Raw genomic sequence first — 8,531 nt, forward strand, 5'->3', positions numbered from 1 at the left:
TTGGCCATAGTCAACCCGGTTGACCAAATGGTAAAGAGAAAGGCTAAGTCTGAGATAGTCCCATTACCAAAGGGTCCATATGTTTATTTTGCCAAAGGAAGGGGCGTTGATTGCAAAGCTGCCAAGTTTACCTAAGGATGTTAAAGTCAATAAGTCTGACTCTACTTCAGGTAGAGCCCATTATCTAACTCTGTTAAGTTTCTATTCTAAGATCCTCATTACATGATGTGACTGGGTCACATGTTGATGTTTTAAGAATCAAAGAATAGAGAGAAATCTTAAAGGAAGTATATGCTGATTCTGATCGCATAGGTGGATTTCGATCGCATCAGAATTTTGAAGTTGTTACTTAGGAGTTATGATATATTGCTTAGGAATAGATAACAACAAGTTTTTCCGTATGCATTTGCACTATAAGGATAAGTTTTTTCCGCAAAGTTTTGAAATAAAATAAAAGTTTTTAATTTTATATTTGTTTTAAATATCCTTACAAGTGGCATTTGTGGAAAATGGTTGTTTATATGATTCCATTGATAGCAATATTTGGAAAAAAAATGGACTTGATTCTTTCGTTTGTGGTAGTGTCATAATTTACCAAATAAGGAACGATTCTCATTCCCAAGGCTTCAGTTGGATAGAAACTTGGAATCATACAAGTTGAATAGTATGATGAATGAGAACTTTCAAGCATTGGAAAATTAAGACTTGTTCACATGGATGTGTGAGTCAAGTTAAGGACTAAAGGGATCGAGTACACATTCTTGTGCACTGGTCAAGTCCACCACAAAGCTCGTTAAGACTATTCGTCATGATTTACTAAAGTTCAGTAAATATGGTTATACTTATAAGTTTAAGTATAAGTCTGTAGCATTAGAGAAGTTTCAATGTGAGACAGAACGAATAAGAAGAATCAAAGTATGGCAGAAAGATAAAAGTTTCTCAAATCTGAAAAGATGGGAGAGTACTTTAGTATCATGTTTATGATCATCTTAATGATGAAGATACCATATCACAATTGGTCCTCTAAAGTCATCTTAGTGCATTCTTATGACTAAGAAGAGGAGTCATGAATTGTTGAAATGGTTAAATCAAAAAGATGAGTCATACTTCGTTCCAAAACAATTCTTAGAGTCATACTCCAAGATTGTAACTTGAGTGACATATCTTAAAGAGGGTTTGTTAACACTAGTCAAATGTAAGAGTAAAAGGTTATCTACTCTTGTACATTTGAAATTGGTAAGTTGTGATGTTTTGGATAAAACAGAGACCAACTTAGGCCAATTGTGTAAAGTGCTAGTCTTGATAAAGAATCCGCACTATCTCTTGAATATTTGACAAGGGAGTCTTATATGTCAAGAGGACAGTGGGAGTCTTAAAGCTCTTGAAAGTTTCAAGACTTAATCAAGAATAAAACCTAAAGTCCTTCACTAGCACACGACTTGAGGTTTATAACCTATCGTGTTGAAATTTTTGTGCCTATTCAAGTTGGCTTTGCATAGGAGTTCTGAGAGTTCTCAATTGGTTGCACAACTACTTGGAAGCAATGGTAGGCACCTGAGCTGCCAAATGGCAAGAATTTAAGATTGCACAAGTTTAATCAATATGAGTTTGGATTTGTCACTAACCTTGTCTTGTGATTATGGTTTTGACAAATTCACATGGATAAGAACACATACACTATTAAATCTAAGTGTCATAAGGTTTCTCTCCGATTCATGAAAATGATGGTGAGGAAACACTTTCACTAAGTAGATTTTAGCTAGATAGCAATTGTGATATTTGCATTCTCAAAGTCGTTAGTGGAGCGTGTGTGGTTTACCGACACACTAACATGGACTTGTGAGAAGTGGCAAAGGTCTAAACAATTGAGACTATGATTACGACATCCCTTTTCATAGTTCTAAAATTGTTTAGACACACATGTGAGCTATCTAAGAGAGGTGTATGATTTTGATAAAGTTTTATCAAAACAATCTAGTATCAGAAATCTGAACTTTGGTAAGAAAGTCAGCTGATTTCTGAGTACATGTCAAAGCTAGTGGGAGCATAAGTGTTATGCTAATAATCATCATGTTAGTGGGAGCATGATAATTATGACAAAGGTTGCAAGTTAGCAATGTTAATTATAGAAAACAAAAGTTTCAATTCGTGAGGTTGCAGGAGTTGAAAAAGTTGTTTTGCTATAATTAAGGGAGAGGAAATTATACTTCATTTCAATTCTAAAAGCTTAGATTGAGATTTTAATCGTATTTAATCAAGGATATATATATATATATATATATATATATATATATATATATATATATATATATGAATTTCATGTTGGAATGGCTCAACATAAGGAAATTCTATATATGGGTCCATTATATGCGTTCTAAAATTCGATTATGATTACGACATCCCTTTTCATAATCTGAATTTTGAGAACTTGGCAAATTGAAATGGAAATATTATAGCAAAAGACTGGTTTAGTCTTTATGTGAGACATCATGAATCGTGTCCCATATGCTTCGGATATAGGATCGATTACATGTGCTATATTCATCCTTTCTAAACTTTTCCAAATGCCTGGGGCATTATGAAGGGAAAAGGTCTAGAATTGGATATGACTAAAATGATTAAGCAATTGTCGAGGACAATCTAAGGTTTACCAAAGATTGGTTGCTCAAGGACAGTTGGAAGTATAATGTTAATTCTGGAAGGACCATATTGACATAATCTGTAAGGAGGCAACTCTTGTTCAGAAGTGATAGTCAAAATGGAATATGGAAATGTTTCAAAGTTAGAAATTATTCAATCTGTGTAAGATTAGGAAACTTAATGAAAGAAGGATGTTTCCAAGGAGCTGATCTCCTTTGGAATGCTCTGTAATGATTTTTGTCAAGTCTTTCTGACTTCGTGCATAATCATTAAGAGGATCAATGCATATAAGTTTAGAATCTAACAGATTTCAGTAAATGGCATGAATTTGGAATTCTTGCATTTGCAGTAAGGATTTGGGACTGTGAAAAGAGGATCATTGGAGTGATGTTCAATTGATCTATTTTACAAAGTAAAGATCATAGACAAACATAGTATGCATACTTGGTGTATGGCATGACTAGTGTTTAGAAAACATAGTGTACATGCTTGGAGCATGGGACAACTATTGTTTTAAATTCAAGTATAAAGTTGATAAAACCGAAACAATGAATAATGAGTAATCAGTATGGTGATAAATAAAAGTGTTTATTTATATTCATAGGGTTTGATACCATATTTGATTCATTTATTCTTGTGTTTCACTTTGCATGTTTTGACTTCCAGAATAACTAAGTCGCTCTTCCTGAATGATTAAGTTATTCAAACCATCCACAGTCGGTCATATGTTGGAAGTAGATATGAATCAAGACTGTCATGGGTTGGTTTGTAGAGGTCCAAGTTGGTGGACAAAGTGGTGCTACAACACTCATGAGTGCTCATAAGTTCTGAGTATTGGATTCAACCCGCGCTCATTTGAATCACTTCATGGATTTTATCACGAGTGATCATGAGACGATAATATCTTATATTCTTCAAACCTAGAGATATGAGTTGTTACTAAGAGTTGGTTATACATTGATTGCACGAAAACGCATTGGTAACTCGATGTTATAAAACGTGCCTTTGTGTATGATTCAACAAGTAGTAGAACAAGCCATATGAGTCGAAGTTTATCCATTCCTTTTACCTTCGGGATAAAAGCGATATCTGTGGGCCCCTCGATGATTTAAAGATGATACATGTGAGTGCTTGGCCAAGCCAGGACTGATTTGATTTGTTCAATCAGTCATTCATCATGAATCGGAAATCGGGAAACAACAAATGGACAGAGAGAATGATTGATAATCCATGTCTAAGTCCATATGATATTTAGAATGGAGGAATAAATGATCCCTTATCTAATGGACAAGTCATTGATAAAGGTCAGAGTTCATCGACAAGGTCAGAGTTCGACAGAAGCTTTTGAGAGCTACGATTGCTGATCGGTTCCTGAAGTCATACGCAATAATAGTTTTAGACTTATCCAAGTGGGAGACTGTTGGATTAATGTCTAAGTCCATAACTATAATTGGTAAGACTTGACCCGACCCGACATGGTCCATTTGGGTTGCATGGCATCATGCATTTGGATAGACTATAATGAGAGAAATAACACTTAAGGTTGGTTAATATATTATAAGTTCTAATATATTAATAAGGTTATTTAATTAGTATTGATCAAGAATTAATTTGGAATTAATTAAGTGATCAAAAGGAGACTAATTAAATATATGGGTTGATTGTGTAAATCATTCATTCTTATATATGTGGGCTTGTGATCCAAGATTCCTTATGTTGGACTAAGTCCATGGGGTGACCCATGGATACTCCATGGAGGTTAAAATCCATGGAGCATAAGGAATGGGTAAAGTTATGAGTTACATGGTGTAACCCTAATAGCCACCATATAAAAGAATCCCATGGCTCAAGAAATCGTGCACTAATGTGTGAGTGTGAGGGCTAGACGATTTCAAGGAGTGTTCAAGTTTCTCTCAAGTTATTCCAAGTGTATTTGGTGTTGTGTGAACCATTTGAGGTGTCACACTTGGGGCACTAGGCACTCAAGCTTCATGAAGACATTCTACATCAAAGAGGTATGTATTCTATCTTGTTATATTTATTATTTTGTATGCTAGATTAGGATAATACCTTGGATGTTCATAATTTTATGTATAATAGAGAAAACATAGATCCAAGGTATTTAGGGTTGCATGTACACTTAGGAGTGTTAGAATGCTCATAACCCAACAGCTTTTCCTAAGCCTCCATGAATCTAGTAGGCATGGACTCTAAATCAATTTTCTTTCCAGGTTGTGATTGCTCTTTTTGGTAGAAACCGCGGTTAGTTTGCCTAAATTTCTCTTGTTTTTGCTTTTTATATTCATCATAAGGCAACCATTCTTTCTTTGGCTTCCTCCAGTCTTCATCGTATCGGTCTCCACTCGAGTAGCATACTTGAGCTTTCTTATTCCCGTTCTCGTCCAAATGGCAATCTTTTGTCAAATGTAGATCATTGCATTTTTCACAACCCACACGAATAGCATGTATGGACTGATCCATCTTTGTCATTCCTCGATCCATATTATTAAGCATAGCCAAAACAGTCGCCATGTCCTCAGAATGTCACTCCCAATTCCTTTTTCCCCATCATTTCGAGGATTGTGGTACTCACACGAATGCTCAGAAAACTCTTCAATTAGATCCTTAATTTCAGCGGGATTTTTCTTCTTTAGAGGTCCTTGAGAATCAAGGAGTTGCCTTGTCATCACATTTACCCCATCATAGAAGATTGATACTTCTTGTTGCACATTAAGATCATTTTGAGGGCAATTTCGAAGTAATCCCTTGTAACGTTCCCATGCTTCATAAAGTGACTCACCCGGTTGTTGCTCAAAGTTAGCTATCACCTTCTTGAGTTTAGACACTTTTGATGGTGGGTAAAATTTCTCTAAGAGTTGTTCACGTATTTGTGCCCATGTAGTAATGGCACCGGGTGGAAGTGCCTTCAACCATACCTTAGCAACTCCTTTAAAAGTGACTGGAAGCATTCTCAATAACACCGTCTCGCGCGGAACATTTGGGATGTTGAAGTAATCGGCGATGTCATTGACTTCATCAAGGTGTTTGTAAGCATCCTCATGATCTTTCTCGGAAAATGGAACATCCTTAAGTGCGGAAAGAATGTGTCCTTTAAGCTCGAATGTGGCGGTGGCAGGAATCGCGGGTTGCACTAAGCCTGGATCGGTGTCCTCTCAGATTCTCTTCTTGTACGTCTACATTGAAATGACGACAATGTCTGCCATTTTGTCTTTTGGCTCGTCTTTGGGTTCGCTCTCTTCTTTTTCTAATTCGGTTTCGGACTCGTATTCGTATTCTTGTGTATTAGTAGTCTGCTCAAAGCTTTTAACCTTGCTTTCGTCCTTTGGGAGATTGCTTGATTCTCCTACATTCTTTACTTTCTTCTTACCAAAAACCGATTTAAGATCTTTCAACGGTATTTTCTTTGGTGTGTTGGTTTCTCATACGTTCTTGTCCATCTTTTTACGAAGGGCTGACTCTGGATCTTCAAGTGGTGGTATCAAAGGTGTATTGGATCCACGGGTCATGTACTACTACAACAAAAACAAAAATAAAAATGTAAAAACGAACAAAAAGTAATTAAAAACTCCTACTGAACGTTCACCACGACGTGGTAATGTTACCACCTCGTGTTGAAATAGAAAAACTAAACAGAAACTGAAAATGAAATAAAACGTAAAACAACCTGTCACACCCCCAAACCGGAACGGCGGAAACGTTCGGCGGTGGAGGATGTCATGTATAGTATCACAACAATTGCATAATAGTAATCAAAGCAAACACAACCATTACATTGATAAAATATGGTATATACATCTGTTCAATACATAGTTTGTATGACATCAAAAATTTATAGCAAAAGTATAAAAGACGTGACTCTACAATCTCCGTCTTATCAAAAAGCTGTGGGTGTACCTGTCTACTGGTTCCCTGAGAATACAAGTGATTTTGAAAGTGTATCAACATTTAAGTTGGTGAGTTCATAAGCATGTTTGTAATTGAAATCTGTCACTTGTTCCTTGAAAATGTAAGTACGATTTCCTAAAAAATCATATATTTTCTGTTGTAATATGTTGTAGTCTTAATACCCTAAGACCGAAACGTGTAAATGTTATTGTACTCTGAGCTAGTATAATGTAGTTTTAATTCACATAAAACCATGAAAAGTATGTTTTCTCTGTACTGGGATAGTATTCTGTATTTGTACTTATATAAAAACTCTGTAATTGTAAGTACCAGGGTTCACCAGCTGTTTTGTAAAATACAGTGTTGTAGTTTCATTAATGATAAAACTATGTGAAGTTATTTACTTATTCATACACTAATTGTGTTGTTCAATACCAAATTTTGAGTTATTATAACCATACTTGATGACCTAGGATGGCCTGAAAAGACGTTCTTCAGGCGTCGGAATCGATATGACATTTGTCACCCCAGTCCTGCCAGCCTAACTGTAGCTAACAGTTAAGGTGCGGGATTGTCAGTCCCGTATAGATCTATACACAAACTCACGCTCTCCCTCCAGGAGACTCTGGTTATAATTTCAGGGCTTGGTTGGTACTTAGATAAGTACTTGAAGGGTGTCTCACAAAGCTATACTGACGGTTATGTGTAGACTAATTGAAAATCCTTTATGTAAAATAACTATTTATATGATCCATAAACTATACTTAATATAGTTTATATGTTTCTTTCTGTATTAAAACTTGTACTTAGTAAGATAGTACGTATGTTCCACAACTATGTCAATTATAGTTTATATGTTCGTTTGTATGGTATCTTTGTATTTAGTAGTAATGATATAAATGTTCCATAAACTATACCTATTATAGTTTATAAGTATGTTCTGTTTGTAATGAAAACAATTCCGAAATCCTCCTTTGCTCAACATGTTACAAATGTTTATAGTTTTGTATTCATATATCCATAAGGCATATATAAATATGTAAATATGTTTTGATAAGAATCAATTGTTGAACGATTGAAATAGTTTAGGGAAAGCTTGTTACAGTTTGAAATGATTGGAAACGTTGATAATTAACTGAATTCATTTGGATGTTAATACAAAAATTCCTTGTGTTGTACTTGTATTCCCCCCCCCCCCCCGCTAAAAACATGGAAGAATAGTGAAAATGTAGGGGTATGAACTCGTGTCGACTGTGCGTTCGAGTTTGAATAGCAAGCTGTAGACACGATCCTCGGGCTAGCGTACGTGCGAAGAATGTTATCCTAAAATAATTATATTCGACGTCGTATTTAAATTAATAAGATGTAAATTTAAATAATAGGTTAATTAATAATTTAAATAATAATTAAAGTGTTAGACAACACTTTAATTATGTAAGAAATACTTATAAAAGTGTTAGGAAATAAATTGAGGGGCTTCTTGACGTTTTCGGTGGACTTGGGAGGGTTTTCGGTGTAATAGTGTTTTCGGTGTGTGTTCTTGGTGTTCTTGGGAAACACTTGAAGATATAAATGGAATTATTAATGTTCTTGGGAAAAGTATGAAGATTTGAATATTGGAAGAAGATCTGGGCAAATCCCAAAACCGAAATCTACATGTATATAATATATTATGTTGTTAAATTAAGTACTAGGCTTGTATTTACTCAAATTAACATGGTTTTTTCATATATACTTACATGGAAGTTAAGTAAGCATGCACTCTAGTCATTTAAAGCTCTTATATCAACAAGTTATGTTGTGAATTTACTTGTGCATGATTGTGTTTTAAACTTTTATTGACTTATAACAACGGGTTGTTACATTATCCCCCCGTTATAGGGAATTTCGTCCCAAAATTCTTTCTATAGCGAATACATCATGGACTAGGGAAAAAGATGCGGGTATTTTTGTTTCATTTTATCCTCTCGCTCCCAAGTGACTTC

The 8,531-nt window shown here is 35.1% G+C and overlaps 1 non-coding gene across 1 annotated transcript; it reads left to right on the top strand.

Annotated features, from left to right (window-relative positions):
• The first annotated feature begins 5,373 nt into the window (after window positions 1-5,373).
• On the top strand, window positions 5,374-5,480 carry LOC145151588 (small nucleolar RNA R71). Its single transcript, XR_013732153.1, has one exon. It is a non-coding gene; the product is annotated as a small nucleolar RNA R71 (small nucleolar RNA).
• The last annotated feature ends 3,051 nt before the right edge of the window (window positions 5,481-8,531 follow it).

The sequence above is a fragment of the Lactuca virosa genome, chromosome 1, assembly GCF_052849685.1.
Source record: "Lactuca virosa cultivar CGN04683 chromosome 1, Lactuca_virosa_CGN04683_v6, whole genome shotgun sequence".
NCBI classification, from domain to species: Eukaryota; Viridiplantae; Streptophyta; class Magnoliopsida; order Asterales; family Asteraceae; genus Lactuca; species Lactuca virosa.